This window comes from Microcaecilia unicolor, chromosome 1 (genome assembly GCF_901765095.1).
Source record: "Microcaecilia unicolor chromosome 1, aMicUni1.1, whole genome shotgun sequence".
NCBI lineage: Eukaryota > Metazoa > Chordata > Amphibia > Gymnophiona > Siphonopidae > Microcaecilia > Microcaecilia unicolor.
Window position 1 is genome coordinate 151,835,954 of NC_044031.1, and position 17,543 is coordinate 151,853,496.

Here is a 17,543-nt window from a genome sequence, read left to right on the forward strand (position 1 = left end):
GGGCGGGTGGTGTTGGGTCCTCATCCCCCTCAAGGGGAGGCATGTCATGCCAGTGGTCTTTCACTTCTATTGTTGCTGCTGCCGCCTCCTCCTCCTCCTCCTCTTCCACCACTGGTGCTGCCACAGCCTCCTCCTCCTCCTCCTCCTCCTCCTGCTGACGTCCTGTGTAAGTAAAAGGATTGTCCTTGAGATCAGCACATTCAACATGGCTTGCATAGTGCAGGAGCTGGCTGGCTGACATGAGGCAGGAATGGGGAAAGGTGGGGTCAGTGGTGAGCCCTGGCTTAGACACATGGGGTGTGAGATGCATGAGATGACATGACAGGGAACCCTGGAAGCTGGTCTGAAAAAAGGAGTACACAAGATGTGTTGGCAGGGAACACTCATTCCTCAGCAGCATGTTAGCATTTTGAGTTGTGACTTTGGTTGGATGACCAATTTTTTTGGGGGGGGGAGGAGGGGTGGAAGCACTATTTCTTTACATTATTTTCAAATCATGCTATGACATCCACTAAGTGCAGGGCATCAGGCAAGAATACCATGAAAGAGTATCCACCCCACAAAGGGGGATAAAAAAAACAGGCATGTCATCTAATTCATCTCAGAGGAGGTTAGTTGGAAGTTACAGCCACACTCATGGGAGGGTAGCTGCAACCTCAGGCCATGTGGAAACTGAACATGAAATTTGCATTATTTAATAAATACATTTACAAAGGACTACAGATGCCCTGTTTATAATACTTACGTTGAGCCCTGAGGTGCCGTCGCACGCTCCGGTTAAGGCCAGGGTTGTCCCTCCGTATCTGGCGGTACCTCCACCTCAGGGAACTCTAAATCCCTGCGTATACCAAAACGTCTGCAAGATACAATTTTGTACACCAGGAGTCAGGGGATGGCTCTTCTTGCCTTCACAACACAAATTCATTTGGCAGCCAAATTGTAGAGACACACAACACTGATGATTTGGGGGGGGGAGGGGGGACGACACTACATTGGTACAGGTGATCTCACTGAAGTGGACTTGAGGACAGAGAGTAACGTTTGTGTGCAGTATTATAAGGCTGTGGGAATGGTTTTCCTTTCTAGTACATAGATTCTATTAATGAATGTGCATGTGCACATAGCACTGATTACCCTTGAATGCAGACTACAGTTAGTGCTTACATTGCTGAGGGAGCTCTTAAATGTGGTGCTACAGGAGGAGGACCTGATAGCTCAGGACCAGTGGGTGGGGGTGAAAAAAAGCAGTTACCTTTCCAACATCTCTCTTATATGTGTCCATGCTCGAATAGACACAGTCCTGGGGGGCAAATTAATCAATTGTAGATACGGTCCTTGAAATACGAGACAAAACAGTTACATTTCTGTGTTAAACTAATATGGATCATGCTGGAATAGCCTGCAACGGTGCCTCAGGCACAGCTGCACCAGGAGCAGACTCTCAGTGATGCTGAAGTTTGGCTCGCATCTGAGAGACATGTTTCTCAGTGAATAACCGTTGGAAAAATGCATCACCTTATATGGACGCCCATGCGTGATGGACGTCCCTACGTGTACACTTCCATATATGGACGGGTCAGCACGTGGACGTCCATGACATGCATGGACCATTGTCACGCGTGCGGAGCCTGGATGAGTACGTGTTCACACATGCGGAACCTTCCTTATATGGATCATTATCAAGTGTGCGAACCTCTTCATATATACACAATAAAATATGTATGTTCCTTATATTTTCCACAGCTCCATGTTCCGCAAGTACAGCGCATGTAGTTGCACACATCCAGGTACGGGAAATATAAGGAACATTCATAAGTGCAAAGTCCAGTAAAAAGGACGTGTTTCTCACAGAACTGCTGAAGGACGTCCCTCTTATAGGCCCGCCATCCTTCAGCAGGCCTAGTAAGATGGACGTCCTTCTGCAGTTCTGTGAGAAACACGTCTTTGTTACTGGACTTTGCATTTATGAATGTACCTTATATTTCCCGTACCTGGATGTGTGCAACTACATGCGCTGTACTTGTGGAACAACAGGTACATCAGAGAAGTCCAAAGTATAGTAATAAGGATGTCTTTCTCATAGAACCGCCGAAGGACCTTTGTTGGCAAGTACAGTGAATGTTGGGGACGTCCTTTGGCAGTTCTGGAAGATGGGCATCCTTTTTACTATACTTTGGGCATCTCTGATTTGGGTGTTTCACGCTGCGATAATGGAATGTCTAAGGACGTCCATACTATTATTCGATTATACCTACCTGATTTTGGCCAACTTCGCAAGGGCATCCTCATTCATACTTGGACGACCTTTTGAAAATGCCCCTCCACACAACCTGCTTGCACTGTATATTGCAAGCAGACTGCTCCCCATGGTAGGAGATAAGGACTCACTCCCTGCCAACCCAACCCAATCTCACCTCCCCTCCAGGCTCCAGCCCCAGCCCCCCGCCCCGCACCCCCAAGGAACAAATCCCTGGGGGTCCAGTGGACTCTGAAACCTCCCCCCCCCCATGCAAAAAATTCCCAGTGATTCAGTCGGCAGGTGGGATCAAGACGGGTCCAGGGGTTGAGAAGCAATCCACTGGACCACCAGGGATCTTGCCACTGCACATTGGCCTTATTTGACAGCAGTGTTAACTACATTTGACAGCTTCAAGTCACAAACAGCAACCGATGCACAAAAGGGGATCCATGTGTCTCATTGCATGTGATCCCCTTTGTGCATTGGTCACTGTTTGTGACTCTGTATTTTTTGCCTCTGCACCCATATTTAACGGGTGACTCTGTGCATCGGCCCTCTTAGTCCCCTTCTGAAATGAATACTAAATGTCTTTGAACTTGCCACGCTCTGGATCTTGCCCACTTTCCCTTGCCATTTTCACGCACTTGGGTCTCATATACATATCCCAGGCTTTGTAACGTGGGCTCTGTAAAATGAACATATTAAACCTGAATACAGCTTCAAAAATGAAAGCCTTTGTGTTAATGCCCACACTAAGCAACTAACATGGTTTATTAAATAGGCTCATATTTTGTTCTACTAAAAAAAAAAGTAGCTGTTTACTATAGCAAAAGACATTAGGAGGTTATTTTCAGACGTACAAAAAAAATCCTTGCCATTTGTTAGCTTCTAAAGAATTCTTTCTTCCAGTCAAGGTCTTTCAAAAGATATGTTTACCTCAGATTATTCTTTGTTATTTATTTCAATACAGGTATCATGTTCAAACGATGAATCATAAAGCAAGACATGTTATTGTGCTCTAATAATTATTAGAAAAACAAACTGGTAGCATGGCTTGATGGTTTTGAAACATGTAATCTCTCAGCTTTCTCTATAATATGCTACTGCCATCTAGTGCTGGATGTCTTCTACTGTAACTCACCTCTCTTTCTCTTTGTTTTTTGTCCTACCTCCTGTCTTTGAACTGGCCAGAAGGAACTATCCCTGATTGGTCAGTGTAATCTCATTTGTGCATAGCTCGGGTTCCTGGTTGGTTCAATACTTTGTTCCTCTTATGGTTTATTTTCTATCTAGTAAATGTTATATTTTCTAGGCTTATCAGAATGTTTCATAAGATTGTATTTATCATCTTTACTGTATTACATTTCCTTGATGGATACTTAATTTATATTTTATCTTTTATTATGGAAAAGTTTGTTTGAATTTTAGATTTTTGCCTTTTTCCTAATTTTTATTTATTTATTTTTTTTGGTTCACATATTTGTGTTAATATTTTTTATATGTGTAAGAACTTTTGAACATGTGCAAATCAACTTTATGAGTGTTGATTCACAGGATGACATGTGTTACATCAATTTTGCATACACTGTTCTAATGATTTCACATTCCTATCTTTTGTTGTAATCTGTCTTAAGCTTTTATGGAAAGGTGAAAACAAATCTTATCAAATAAAATATCTTTTATTTATTTACATAATTATGCGAAGTCTATTCTAAACTGCTTTTGTGGTGAAATCTCCAAAGCAGTGAGCAAATCTGTGCCGTAATTTGTGTCAGAGCATCACTCATAAAACATAAAACCAAAATAGTTCCATTCCAGGAGTGACCAACATTTGTCTAGAGCACATTGAATCTTCAACTCACAACCATGAGGGTACAATTATTACAAATGTGAAGGACAATTTTCAAGGTAATTTTGCTGCATTAATAATGATCAGCACTGATTCATTTGAAAATTGTTACCCTCAGTAGATGAACATTTTCCTTTGGTGGAACGAAGAGCAAGGTTACAGTGCTGGATTTGGGGTAGGAATGGGTTCTTAACAAAGAAAAATGTTTTTACAAATGTTTAGAAGTGTTGCATGGGACTTTGAGATGGGCATGGAGAAAGCCACTACTTGCCTTGAGATTGGTAGCATCATGGAATGGTGCTATTATTTGGGTTTTTGCCAGGAACCTCTGACTTGGATTGGCCACTGTTGGAAGCGGACTACTGGGATAGATGGACCACTGGTCTGACCCAGTATGGCTATTCTTATTTTCTTATGTTCCCTTTTGCTTTTCTGTATTCATGTAATCCTTATAGAGACTTGTTTCGGTATATTTTCTCCTTATTGCTGTTCAGGCTGGGTTGGTGGTTTTTATTTCCCATGCTTTTAATCATTGCCTGACCTGTTCTGATATGTGCTTTTTGTAACTTTGATTCTAATAAAACTTCTACAAATTAAAAAAAAAAAGCAAGTATACACTCTACAAGTACCTTTGTGCCTGCATTCCATGACAGGCTCAGATTTTCAGCAGGAAACCACATGTTGTTTCCCTTGAAACTTTTAACGTGTACATCTGAGGGTACAAAGTACCCATGGACCTACAAACCTACAAAATACCCAGGAATTATTTTAAATTGTTCCCATCATTTTAATGGGGAAAGCAAGAAGAGGCATGGTTTCAGGGACACTTCTTAGAAGGGGGAGATGGGGATCCTACATTATTGAGTCATTGATGTGCTTTGATATGGCCTTTTCACTTGCTGAGGATGGGACTGAAGAATGTTCTCTGTTCAATGGGGTACTTATGAGAAGCAATCAGATGCTGCAGAATGCTGGCAAATATATTTCCCTGCAGACTGACAGTGATCTGGGCACCCGGACAGTAAAGGTCATTGGCCCCTCGGCAGGGCCTTGCCAAGGGTCTCTGGTGCCCCCCTGCAGACTATCAGTTGGCGCCCCCCCCCCCCCCCCCCCCCGGTTTGGCACAAGATGCAAAGGAAATAGGAGCTGAAAGATGGAGTGCATCTTTGTGGGATTGCTGAATAAATAAAGGGTTTACAACCACTTAGCTTTAAGCAGATGACTACTACTTATCATTTACTACTATTTATCATTTATATAGCGCTACAAGGCATACGCAGCGCTGCACATCATACACAAAGACAGTACCTGCTCAAAGAGCTTACAATCTAGATAAGACAGTACACAGACAGTCACAGAACAATTAGTTGCTGGATCTTAAGTACTACTAGAACTGGAAATATGACTGTTATACTTATGTCACAATCCATTTTATTACTCATCAGCTTATCTTCCTTTCCTTGTGCCTTAGTCTCCCATTCCTTCCTCCCTGATTCTAGCTTGTTCTCTCCCCCCCCCCCCCCCCCCAACACACAGAAATTTCCTTGCCTGGTTTTTCCTATCTTCCTCTTTGCCTTTCTGTTCCATCAGCTCTTATTTTCCTTCCCTGCCCTTACTCTCCCCTCCTTCATTCCTCCCTGATACTAGCTTGTTCTCCCCCCCACCCCCCACCCCCACAGAAATTTCCTTGCCTTGTCTTTCTTTTCTTCCCCAGCTGGCCTGATTGGTTCCAGTTCCCCCACCCAACCTGCAGCCTCAAATGTACTTTCTTTATTGATAAGTTATAAGTAGGCCACCACGCCAGCCAGCCATTACAGCGACATGAAAAGTTAACAAGGTGAAACCCTTACCTGATGTCCACCACAGTCTGACTCTGTCTCAGCATTCAGCTAAAAACAAAATTAATGCAGAGCGCCGCAGGAGCGGGCAGCAGGCAGCGGATCATCCAACTCCAAGCAACGGCGCCGGCTCTCCTCTCTCCTCTCAGCACTCCCTCCAACGCGGCGGCGGTGGCGGCAACACCCGTCCAGGTCCTTAGAGTCGGACTGCCTGCGAGGCTCCAGGCACGGCATCACGCTGTGCGTGGAAGAGCTGAGGTGGTGCTAAACAGACGAACGAGTGCTGCGCATGGGAAGGCAGCAGCCAGAGCCAGCAGCACATGCGCATATAGGCGCCAACGCGAGAGAGGTTTATATTTTTAAATTTAGAACACTGATTCGGCCGGCGGTGGTGGCGGTGGTGGCGCCCTTGAAGGTGAGGCGCCCCCCTGCCATGCTTACCCGCTTACTGGGTTAGCACGGCCCTGCCCCTCGGCCCCCGCCACCTCCTGCTGCCCCCTACCACTACCCCCCACCATAGCCACTGCCTCGCCCCACTTTTGTTTACAGTATTCCCCTCTTGTATGCTACAGCCCTCACCTTTGTTTCCACCCCCCTCCTGCACACTATAGCCCCTGCCTTTGTTGCCAGTCCCCCTTGCACACTATAGCTCCCACCATTTGTTTCCAGCTTCCCGTCCTGCATACTACAGCCTCCACCTTTTTTCCAGCACTCACCCCAGTTTCCAGCAAACCCTCTGCAACTACAGCCTTCCCCAAACCTCAGTGGGCCCTCCCTGGTCCTACTTTGAACCCCACTTTTTCCTGCCCATTGCCAGTGCTCTACCCGGTGCCACCACTTCTTAATGGCTGCTAAGACTACATGCAGTAGTCTTGTGGATCTTGGAAGTCTTCCGAGACTGCTGCAAGAAGTCTCGGCAGCCATTTTGAAGATGCAGCAGTGCCAGGAAGAGCAGCGCCAGTGTGAGGGAAGAGTGGGGATCTTTCCTGCCCCCGAAGAAGCTACTAGATCACCAGGGCCTTCAAGGTGGGCTCAGGGAGGGTCTACTGAGGCTTGGGGGGCTGCAGTGTTCAGGGGGAGACGTGGCATTTGACCCCCCTCAGGCACTGCCTGGTTGACCATATGGTCAGTCCGCCACTGTCACTGCTTATCCACTTGTTGCTCACCAGAATGAATTTAATCATTCCATTGATCAACTTCGATGTGTCATATTGATGCAGGTCCCTCCTCTTAGTAGAGGAGGAGACATTAGTGCTCGTTTGCTGAGTATTGAACAACGTTATATGTTTACTTGGGGAACGGTGACCCCGCATGGTCTCAATTAAGAGGTTGAATGGGTGTAGGGCAGTGCGCCGGGTATTTATAGCAGGAAGTACAAGTTCAAGTCATGTAATTCGGTGGTGGGGTCTTCAACACCCGCTTTCTGTGAGTACCCATCAGGCAGGCAGTCGTTCATCGGAATGATAGTAAGTGAATTAAGTTGATTTAGTATGTGGTCTAATTATACATGTGTAAAGTTGACTTCAATTGTGATATTATATTGCAATGTTACCGACAAAAAGTGGTTCATCCTGAGGAAGAGAATCGAAATGCAGTCCAGCATTGGGGAACCGTTCTGAGTAGGAGCAGTATATCTGTCCTGAAGGTGGTTTTGATATTTGTTCACCCATTGCCTACACGAGTACAACGGAGGATAGCCGGTGATATGCTACTGATATTGGCAGCTGTTCCTGGTTCGAGTGTGGATGATAATCCAGCTTATAGAGGCTAAATAAGAGGAACTTTGGACAAATGTCATGGCTTGCGATCTGTGATCTATGAATTAGCTGGCTTGGATAACGACACAGTATATAAAGACTTGTGATAGGCCATTTGGGTCTTTTTTCCAGCAGCACAACACTGTATGAAATTATATGTTTATGTTAAGTTGAAGTACAAGTTCTGTAAATTTATGCTATTGCGTTAGTATGACATTAGATTTAAAGTATTAGGTAACATACATAGTAGATGACATGGGTGAATGGTGAATGAATGAGGTGAAGTCATGATTTTATAACATATTGGTATTGGCTACTATATGAATTCATACAGAAGCAATAAAAGGTGCATTTGGTAAAATAGACTCAGTACTGGAGTTCTTGGAGTGAGTAGATATAGTTGGTTTTCAACATTCTATTTTAAATGCCACTTTTTGACAAACTCATCGTCATCTGAAAATAATCAAGTTTCTTTAATCGTGGGTAACCCTCTAGGTTTGCACTCATTTTTACAGTATTCAATTAGTGTCACCCATGTAGTTCTGCTCAAATCAGACTTTTATGCAACTGACAGAAATTGTTCTCAATATTCAATGATTTACTTTCTTTAAAACTTTTTACTGACGTTCCCTTTAGAATATTTAATATATAGTCTGATGCAACACTAAATCCTGTCTGCCAAGATTGCACAGCCATGCCTCATGCAAATATGTAAAAATACAGCTATGATATATAGAGGAATGTAGGAAAAGTACCAAAATACAACAAAACAAAAGCAAAAAATTCACTCCATTATTACAAAACAGCATTATTAGTTCTCTTATATTCAACAGAACGGTAACTCATGGGGGGGAGGGGGGACTCAGAATCCAAGTAAGCAAAAAACTCTAAATTGCTTATTCAGTCACATCAAGGGCATAATAAACCTGGCTTCAATTATTATGCCAAACACAGAAAAAAAAGCTGCTTATCTGGTAAACACGGTGGCCAGTGTTTCAAGGTACTCATCCTGCTGCTTCAAGGAATCTTTTTTTTACATAGAGGCTGGGACAGAAGATGTGGCAAGCAGCCCCCTCAAAAATCTTTATGGGAACAAGATCACAAATGAGACGTTTTCCTATATTAAAGATTTGGTTATGGACTGTGATTACACAAAGTAAAGCCCTAGAGTATAGAATACTGCCAATTACTCATGTAATTAATCCTTTCATGCCCATAATAGTTTCATGCCCGTAAATGCTTAACTTTTTTCAGTTGCCATTTGGCAAAAAGGGACATAAGAACATAACAATAGGCATACTACATGTCTACAGTGGTACCAATTCAAACCAGAAGGCTTCTGAAGGCAAATAAAAGGTGTGTATAGGTGTTTGTATGCACATTTGGTGGCAGGGTGGAGGACGTAGAATGTGGTCCTTATTTTAGAAGCCCTATTTGCAATATACATGTATAGATACTGGCACATACATGTGTATATCGCATACACATATAAAACCTGGCCGGTATTTTCACGTGTATATCTGCACCATATGTAGATCGTAAAGGATGTGATTTGGGCATGATGTAAGCTGGACTTCAGCAGGACTAAAATCTATACATATATTCCCTATTTCACAATGCACTTATGCACGTATGTTAGACACTTCACATGACAGGATTTACATGTGACCATTTGCACATACTAGTACTACATAGCGCACGTGTAGTGGCCAGCCCTATACGGGAGGTATCCTCCTTATCCTCCATTGCACATTTGCCCCTTCAATTTGATAATAAAAGAAGATTGTGGGCTCTGTATCACATTAGCAGCATGTACACATATAGTTTTACAAAATGGCTGACGTATGCATGTATGTGCTAACACACTATAACCCTTTTTACCACAGTTTCATAAAAGGGCCCCTTAGTATTGTAGAATGGATGTTCTCCCTGCACATAGCCATATGTACATGCATTCCTACTTGTGTTTCAGAATCCTGTTCTAGACATCCTGACCTTGAAAGTGTCAATTCCAATTTCTACATTCTATCTAAAATGGGGATCTGAGCTTCTGTTATGCTCCTTCCTCCTGTATGTTCCAAAACCTTTTTACAAATTGAGACAAACATGCTTTTCTCAGAATAGTTGCTTTTATGACTATTGTTACTTAGTTATTTCCTATTTTCCACCCTCCCAAAGCATAAAGGAATATGGGCAAATGCAGTCCTGTTTGAGATTGAGCTAAACTCTTCAACTCATTGTGATTCAACTTTAGCTGCTGAATATTTAAGACATGAACTTGACAACAATGTGATTGATCTTTAAGTCATTAGCTATAGCATATGGGGAAGGACATGTAAGTAATACCTAATGTAGTAATCTGGCCCAAGATACTGATAGATGAAGCTGAATGTGATTGGCTGATGGGGTTGCCTTTGTGATGTCATACCTGCAGTGTCCTTCATCAAAGTAGCTTTGCAAATCATTTAACAGTGAAGAAAATATGATACTCAATACAACTTCTCTGTTTACATTGTTATGAGTTGAGGTCTTATTTCAGCTCTGTATTAGTTGACTAATTTTTGCAGTACTTATTTATTAATACATAAATCAGTTTCTCTTATTGTCAAGAGATAAAGATAAAATCAAAATCACAGGCATCACTAAAAACCCCAAGAGGAATTTTCAATCATATCAAAGTCCAGTGGAATTTTACACAGTACTTTCTTTGTTCTAAACCCAGAAACATTACAGTCTCAGGGTGGAATGGTATAATGCACATATGCACTAGTCCTGTCACAGCATGTCAGATTATTTCCTTTCTTTGCCATGAGGGACAGGGTCTTGTTGCCAGATGTGATTTACGCTGTATTCTACAATACTGACAGTGGGTTGCCAGATAAAAATTATGTGGAGAAAGAGATGTCATTGCACTCCGGACAAGCAATGTGGAAAACATCCAGCGTTGACAAGCTTACTAGGTTGTTTCAGCAGTGCAATGCATGGTACTTATAGACAGCAAGGTTTAAAAAAAGGGTTTATTACATCTGCTTAGAAAAAGGAAATCTGAAGCAGTTACAAAAAAATGAACTACGTGTATCAATATTGTATATGGTAGTGAATCAATTATTCTTGATTGTAGCTGCTAAAAAAAGAATCAGTAGTTTGAATTTTAGACAACTGGAAATAACTGATTCAGAACAAGGCAACAAAAAGGATATGGGGTTTGCGCCAAAAAGTGTATGAGACTTGAATATGTATACCCTAGAGAAAAGGAGGGACAGGGGAAATATGATACAGATGTTTAAATTCTTAAAAGGTATTAATATACACACAGATCTTTTTCAGAGAGAACATGAATTGAGGTTTGCAGGGTGGTAGACTTAGGAGTAGCATCAGGAAATGCTTTTTCATGGAGAGGGTGGTTGTATAGTTGAAAAGGGAGTATAGACATGGGCCTGGCATGAGCATTATTGTGTTGTTATAGAATACACCCACTCAGCACCTAATTTAGGTGTCAGGATTACGCCAATTAAAATGTGGCATAAATGAATGAACTAATTTGGTTACATGGAGAGGTGTTCGGCGTATTCTATATACTGCATGGAAATTTAAGCCTATTCCATAAAATTTAGACATACTTCAGAGAATATGCCTAGGCATATTTTTTTTCCACATGGAATTTTCAGGTGCCATATATAGAATTTAGCCCATAATGCTGCAGTTTGTCTTGCCTGCGACCTGCCTGCAACTCGTGACCATCTCTGGGAAAAGGTGACTAATGAAACAAAAAATGAGGTTTTAATGAATTCTGTTAGCGTACCAATTTGAAACACTACAATCCAAACCCCTCCCTTTTATGTGAAAAAATTCAAAAGTTACAAAAGTTCAAATACAGTGGGGGAAATAAGTATTTGATCCCTTGCTGATTTTGTAAGTTTGCCCACTGACAAAGACATGAGCAGCCCATAATTGAAGGGTAGGTTATTGGTAACAGTGAGAGATAGCACATCACAAATTAAATCCGGAAAATCACATTGTGGAAAGTATATGAATTTATTTGCATTCTGCAGAGGGAAATAAGTATTTGATCCCCCACCAACCAGTAAGAGATCTGGCCCCTACAGACCAGGTAGATGCTCCAAATCAACTCGTTACCTGCATGACAGACAGCTGTCGGCAATGGTCACCTGTATGAAAGACACCTGTTCACAGACTCAGTGAATCAGTCAGACTCTAACCTCTACAAAATGGCCAAGAGCAAGGAGCTGTCTAAGGATGTCAGGGACAAGATCATACACCTGCACAAGGCTGGAATGGGCTACAAAACCATCAGTAAGACGCTGGGCGAGAAGGAGACAACTGTTGGTGCCATAGTAAGAAAATGGAAGAAGTACAAAATGACTGTCAATCGACAAAGATCTGGGGCTCCACTCAAAATCTCACCTCGTGGGGTATCCTTGATCATGAGGAAGGTTAGAAATCAGCCTACAACTACAAGGGGGGAACTTGTCAATGATCTCAAGGCAGCTGGGACCACTGTCACCACGAAAACCATTGGTAACACATTACGACATAACGGATTGCAATCCTGCAGTGCCCGCAAGGTCCCCCTGCTCCGGAAGGCACATGTGACGGCCCGTCTGAAGTTTGCCAGTGAACACCTGGATGATGCCGAGAGTGATTGGGAGAAGGTGCTGTGGTCAGATGAGACAAAAATTGAGCTCTTTGGCATGAACTCAACTCGCCGTGTTTGGAGGAAGAGAAATGCTGCCTATGACCCAAAGAACACCGTCCCCACTGTCAAGCATGGAGGTGGAAATGTTATGTTTTGGGGGTGTTTCTCTGCTAAGGGCACAGGACTACTTCACCGCATCAATGGGAGAATGGATGGGGCCATGTACCGTACAATTCTGAGTGACAACCTCCTTCCCTCCGCCAGGGACTTAAAAATGGGTCGTGGCTGGGTCTTCCAGCACGACAATGACCCAAAACATACAGCCAAGGCAACAAAGGAGTGGCTCAGGAAGAAGCACATTAGGGTCATGGAGTGGCCTAGCCAGTCACCAGACCTTAATCCCATTGAAAACTTATGGAGGGAGCTGAAGCTGCGAGTTGCCAAGCGACAGCCCAGAACTCTTAATGATTTAGAGATGATCTGCAAAGAGGAGTGGACCAAAATTCCTCCTGACATGTGTGCAAACCTCATCATCAACTACAGAAGACGTCTGACCGCTGTGCTTGCCAACAAGGGTTTTGCCACCAAGTATTAGGTCTTGTTTGCCAGAGGGATTAAATACTTATTTCCCTCTGCAGAATGCAAATAAATTCATATACTTTCCACAATGTGATTTTCCGGATTTAATTTGTGATGTGCTATCTCTCACTGTTACCAATAACCTACCCTTCAATTATGGGCTGCTCATGTCTTTGTCAGTGGGCAAACTTACAAAATCAGCAAGGGATCAAATACTTATTTCCCCCACTGTACATAACTTTTACAGACTGCATATAAACCTATGGCATGAAAAATTAGCCATTCTCAACATAAATAAATCCCAATTAAAAAAAAATTTGGATCTGCTACTTTAGGGGCCATTTTACAAAGCTGCATAAGGGTCTATCTGGCTAGTGCATGTGCCTGGCGGTAATTCTGAATTTGGCGTATTCCAAAAACCAACGATAGAAAATAATTTTCTATTTTCTACTGCAGGGGTGTTCCCACTGGCAATTGGCAGTTGGTGCGAGCTGGAAGGTTATCGCACGGGTAGCGTGTGAGCCATTACCGCTAAGTCAATGGGTGATGTTAAGGGCTCAGGCCGTAAACAGATGCATGCTGGTTCTAATTTTGTCTCATGTCCATTTCTCGGCCCCCCCCCCCTAAAAAAAACATTTTTTCCAGATGCGGTGGAGAAATGGTCAAGCACACGTCCAATACACGTGCCCACACTACCGCAGGCCACTTTTTGGCACACCTTTGTAAAAGAACCCCTTAGTCATCTTTACCCAGAGATGGTCACAATGTATGGTCTGCAGGAGCCCTTTCAACCTTGAGACATTTGGGGTCACTGGCTCCCTCTTCCCCTCCCTCCAAAAAAACCTCTGCCTATGAATATCACCTTGTATAGAGAGTAGCCAACACCCATATCTGAGTAAAACATAAGCTGAGTGTTCAACTGCATTCCCAGCTAGAACTTGAAGTGCAGTGAGTTCTTCTGTTCAAATGTTTATTGTAAATTGAGGATTGTTTAGAAACTATTCCCCGTATCTGGAGGTAAAGACCTTAAAAACTGTTGTGCAGGCCCTGGTCACCATGCAATGCACCTACCTGAAAGGATTATTCATAGATTGCAAGTAGTATTGAACATGGCAGCTTAGTTGATGTACAGGCTACATTGGCTCCCTACTGTGGAGTGGATGAAATTTAAACTCAATGGAATACCATTCAAAAATGGCCCCTGTTTACAAAGCCGCGCTAGCAACTGGTGGTGAGGTACTGCCAACACAGTCCATTCACTTTGAATGGGCTGCATTGGCAATGCCAAACAGAAGCCGCTAGCACTGTTTTGTAAATGAGAGAATAATAACAATAATGGAGGACACAAAATTTTAAATCTTCAAAAACTGTGGAGAAAAAGGGACCTCAGTTCAAAAGGAGCATTGCATACACAGCAACAGCTGACTCAAAAGCAAGCTCACATTAATCATAGGTTAAAAAAAATAAATCTTCACATTCCAAAACGTAATTCAATTACTCTGTATGTGCACCTTCAAAATTGTATTAATAAATACAAAATATTTCTAAGCATGTTCTGTCGTGTCACAAAATTTCATCAAAAAACAGCAAATTTTGAAAATAAATCCAAGTCACTTATTTCTTCTCCAAAAGCTATGGGGCCTTTTTAAGCAACATAAAAACTGCTTTACTGTTCTGGGATCTTGCCAGGTACTTGTGACCTGCATTGGTCACTATTGGAAACAGGATACTAAAGGCTCCAGTCTGTCACAGTATGGCAACACTTATGTTCTAATGTTCTGAAAAATGTCTAGCTTTATTGACAGCCAATTGACACTGAACTAAAATTTTAGTATATAGTCCACAATGATGTCAATATCCTTCTCCTGTAGGGAGACTCTAATATGAAACCTAATATTGTATAATTAGGATTGGTTTTCCCTATATGTATCACTTTACATTTGTCCACATTAAATTTCAACTGCCATTTTGAAGTCCATTTATCCAGTCTGGCAAAGTCCTTCTGCGGTTCCTCACAGTCTGTTTATGTTTTGAGTATTTTTGAGTCATCTGCAAATTTGACCAGTTCACTCATTGCTCCCTTTTCCACATCATTAATGAACATGTTATACAACATCTGTCCTAGCACAGATCCCTAAGGCATTCTACCATTTTTATACTTCTTGGAAAAACTGATCATTTAGTCATACTCTTCTTTCTTTTAACCAGTTGCTGATTGTCGTAATGTTGCCTTCTATCAATACAACAACAACAACAAAAACTCATATCACCGACTTTTGGCGATTGGACAGCCACTGCAATTCAGTGCTTTAATCAAATTGAGGCATTCACAAGGATAATACAGCCAGGACTGATTATACTCTTGTTGATAAGCATTTCTGCTATAACATCAGAGATTCATCAGACCCCTGAGGCAGGCCTTCAGGCCGAAACACGGCAATGTCGGGTCATCTGTTAGCTGTTTCCAATAAAGACTATTTGTTATCCTCCTCGAACCTACCTCACTGTTTTGTTTGTTGCTCACAGTTACGTGAGGTTTGTTCCTCCTTTTCTGCTTGTTTTGGCTTTCTATCAATATTCAATTAGTTATGCATTCACCAGTAGGTGATGATGTATAACTCACGTGCCTATGGATTTTTAAAAATTATTCTGATATAATCAGGTAGCTCTGGATTGGTGCATGCCAACACCATGGTAGCTCTAGGTAGCTCTACCACAGTGTTATAGAAGGACCCCTAAGACAAATGACTAATAATCAAGAAATGTACTGTACATAAAAATCAAATTGACCCCTCTTGAACTATCTTGCATTCAGAACTTTGATCAGAATGCAGATAGAATTTTCCATCTGAATTGATCATGAATTTGCCTTACCAATAACATTCATTACACTCATTTTTTCATGTAGTTTCATTTCTGCAGTTAAATTAAAAAAGGGGATGAAAGTACTTAAAAGAATATCTAGTAACATTCTGCAACCTCATTGAGCTTATAAATACTGATGGGGAAGGATATTTCTCTGAAGATCCTAGCCAAATATCTCCCAGGTTAGCTCATCTATGTTTTTTTCAACATGAGATAAAAACAAGGGACTGAACATTTCCAGGTATTCCATCATTTATGAGGTTGAAAAATTTAATAAGGCCTTTACTTTTGAAACTCTTGTAAAACATGCAAGTCACATAGATGGTACAATATTAAACCCACAACTATATTTTTAAGCTGCCTTCTGCATTCAGAGGTTCTTTTACTAAGCTACGATAAAAAGTGGCCTTAGCATGCCCTTACACAGGTTTTTCCCATGCGCTAAGGCCGTTATTACCACAGCTAGAAAATGGGCAATTTTCCATTATCCTAATTAATAGCCATGCAGTAATGTTGCCATTAGTGTGCGGCCATTGCCAAAAATTAGCATTTGAGCCCCTATTGCCACCTATTTTGTAGGCAATAAGCCTCACACACTAATCCTAAACTAATCAGTTAGCGCACAGTAATTTGGTTGCGCTAACTGATTTGCACTGACATGCCCACTCTCTGCTCCCCCCCAACCCAGGTACAACCCTCTGAGAAAAATAAAAAATTTTTAGCACATGGTTTTTGTGTTACATTGGGCTTCTATAACAGGAAACTCAGGGGTCCTTTTACTAAGCCACATAAGTGACTACGCATACCCAACACATGCCAATTCTGAGTTACCACCTGGCTACCATGTGGCCTGGGCGGTAATTTCATTTTTGACACATGTCCGATACACATGTCAGAAAATATTTTCATTTTCTGGCACACAAGCAGTAATCGGCATTTGGATGCGCATTGACCGTTACCGCTTGGTTAACTCGTGAGACATTACCACTAAGTCAATGGCTGACAGTAAGGCCTCAGATCCAAAATGGACGTGCGACAATTTTCATTTTGCCGCAAGTCCATTTTCGGCCCCAAAACGAATTTTTTACAGGTGCGCTGAAAAATAATCCTGCGCATGGCCAAAACACGCACCTACACTACCGCTGGCCATTTTTCAGCGTACCTTAGTAAAAGGACCCCTCAGTGCGTCCTGCGGTAAGCCATTCTAAGCTGTGGTAAGCACGTTATACCTCTTACTGTAGCTTCGTAAAGGAGCCTTTAGGAAATTTTTTTAGCAAAACTGAGGCATCTGACCAAATCAACAGAAAGCAAAATGATGTTCAAAAGCTATTGAAGGTTTTCTAGTTCTTGAAGAAAGTAGGGGATCTGACAAAATGTTAAAGCAAGGGATTCTCTCCACCACACAGACACTTTAATGGTACAATATGCATTGTCCACACGTGTTCTCCAGTACAAAATTAGATTAAAATAGTTATTTTCATCAGACCTCTTTGTAGGCATTCCTATTCCCTACAGATGTTGTAAAGTTTGAAAAGCATCAGATGCCCATTTGACCATTTTTAAAAATATATACAGTGTTAATTCTCTACTGATTTGACATTTCACATCCTTAAGGAAATAAGTTGGCAGGATACTGGAGAGAGTCATTATGAAAAATGTGTTGTTCTGACAGCTACCTGGTGTTTGTACAGAAAATCACCTCTCTATATATTGTACAGCCCCAAACTACTCAGCTTGCCTTTGTGCTTTCTCCAGAAAG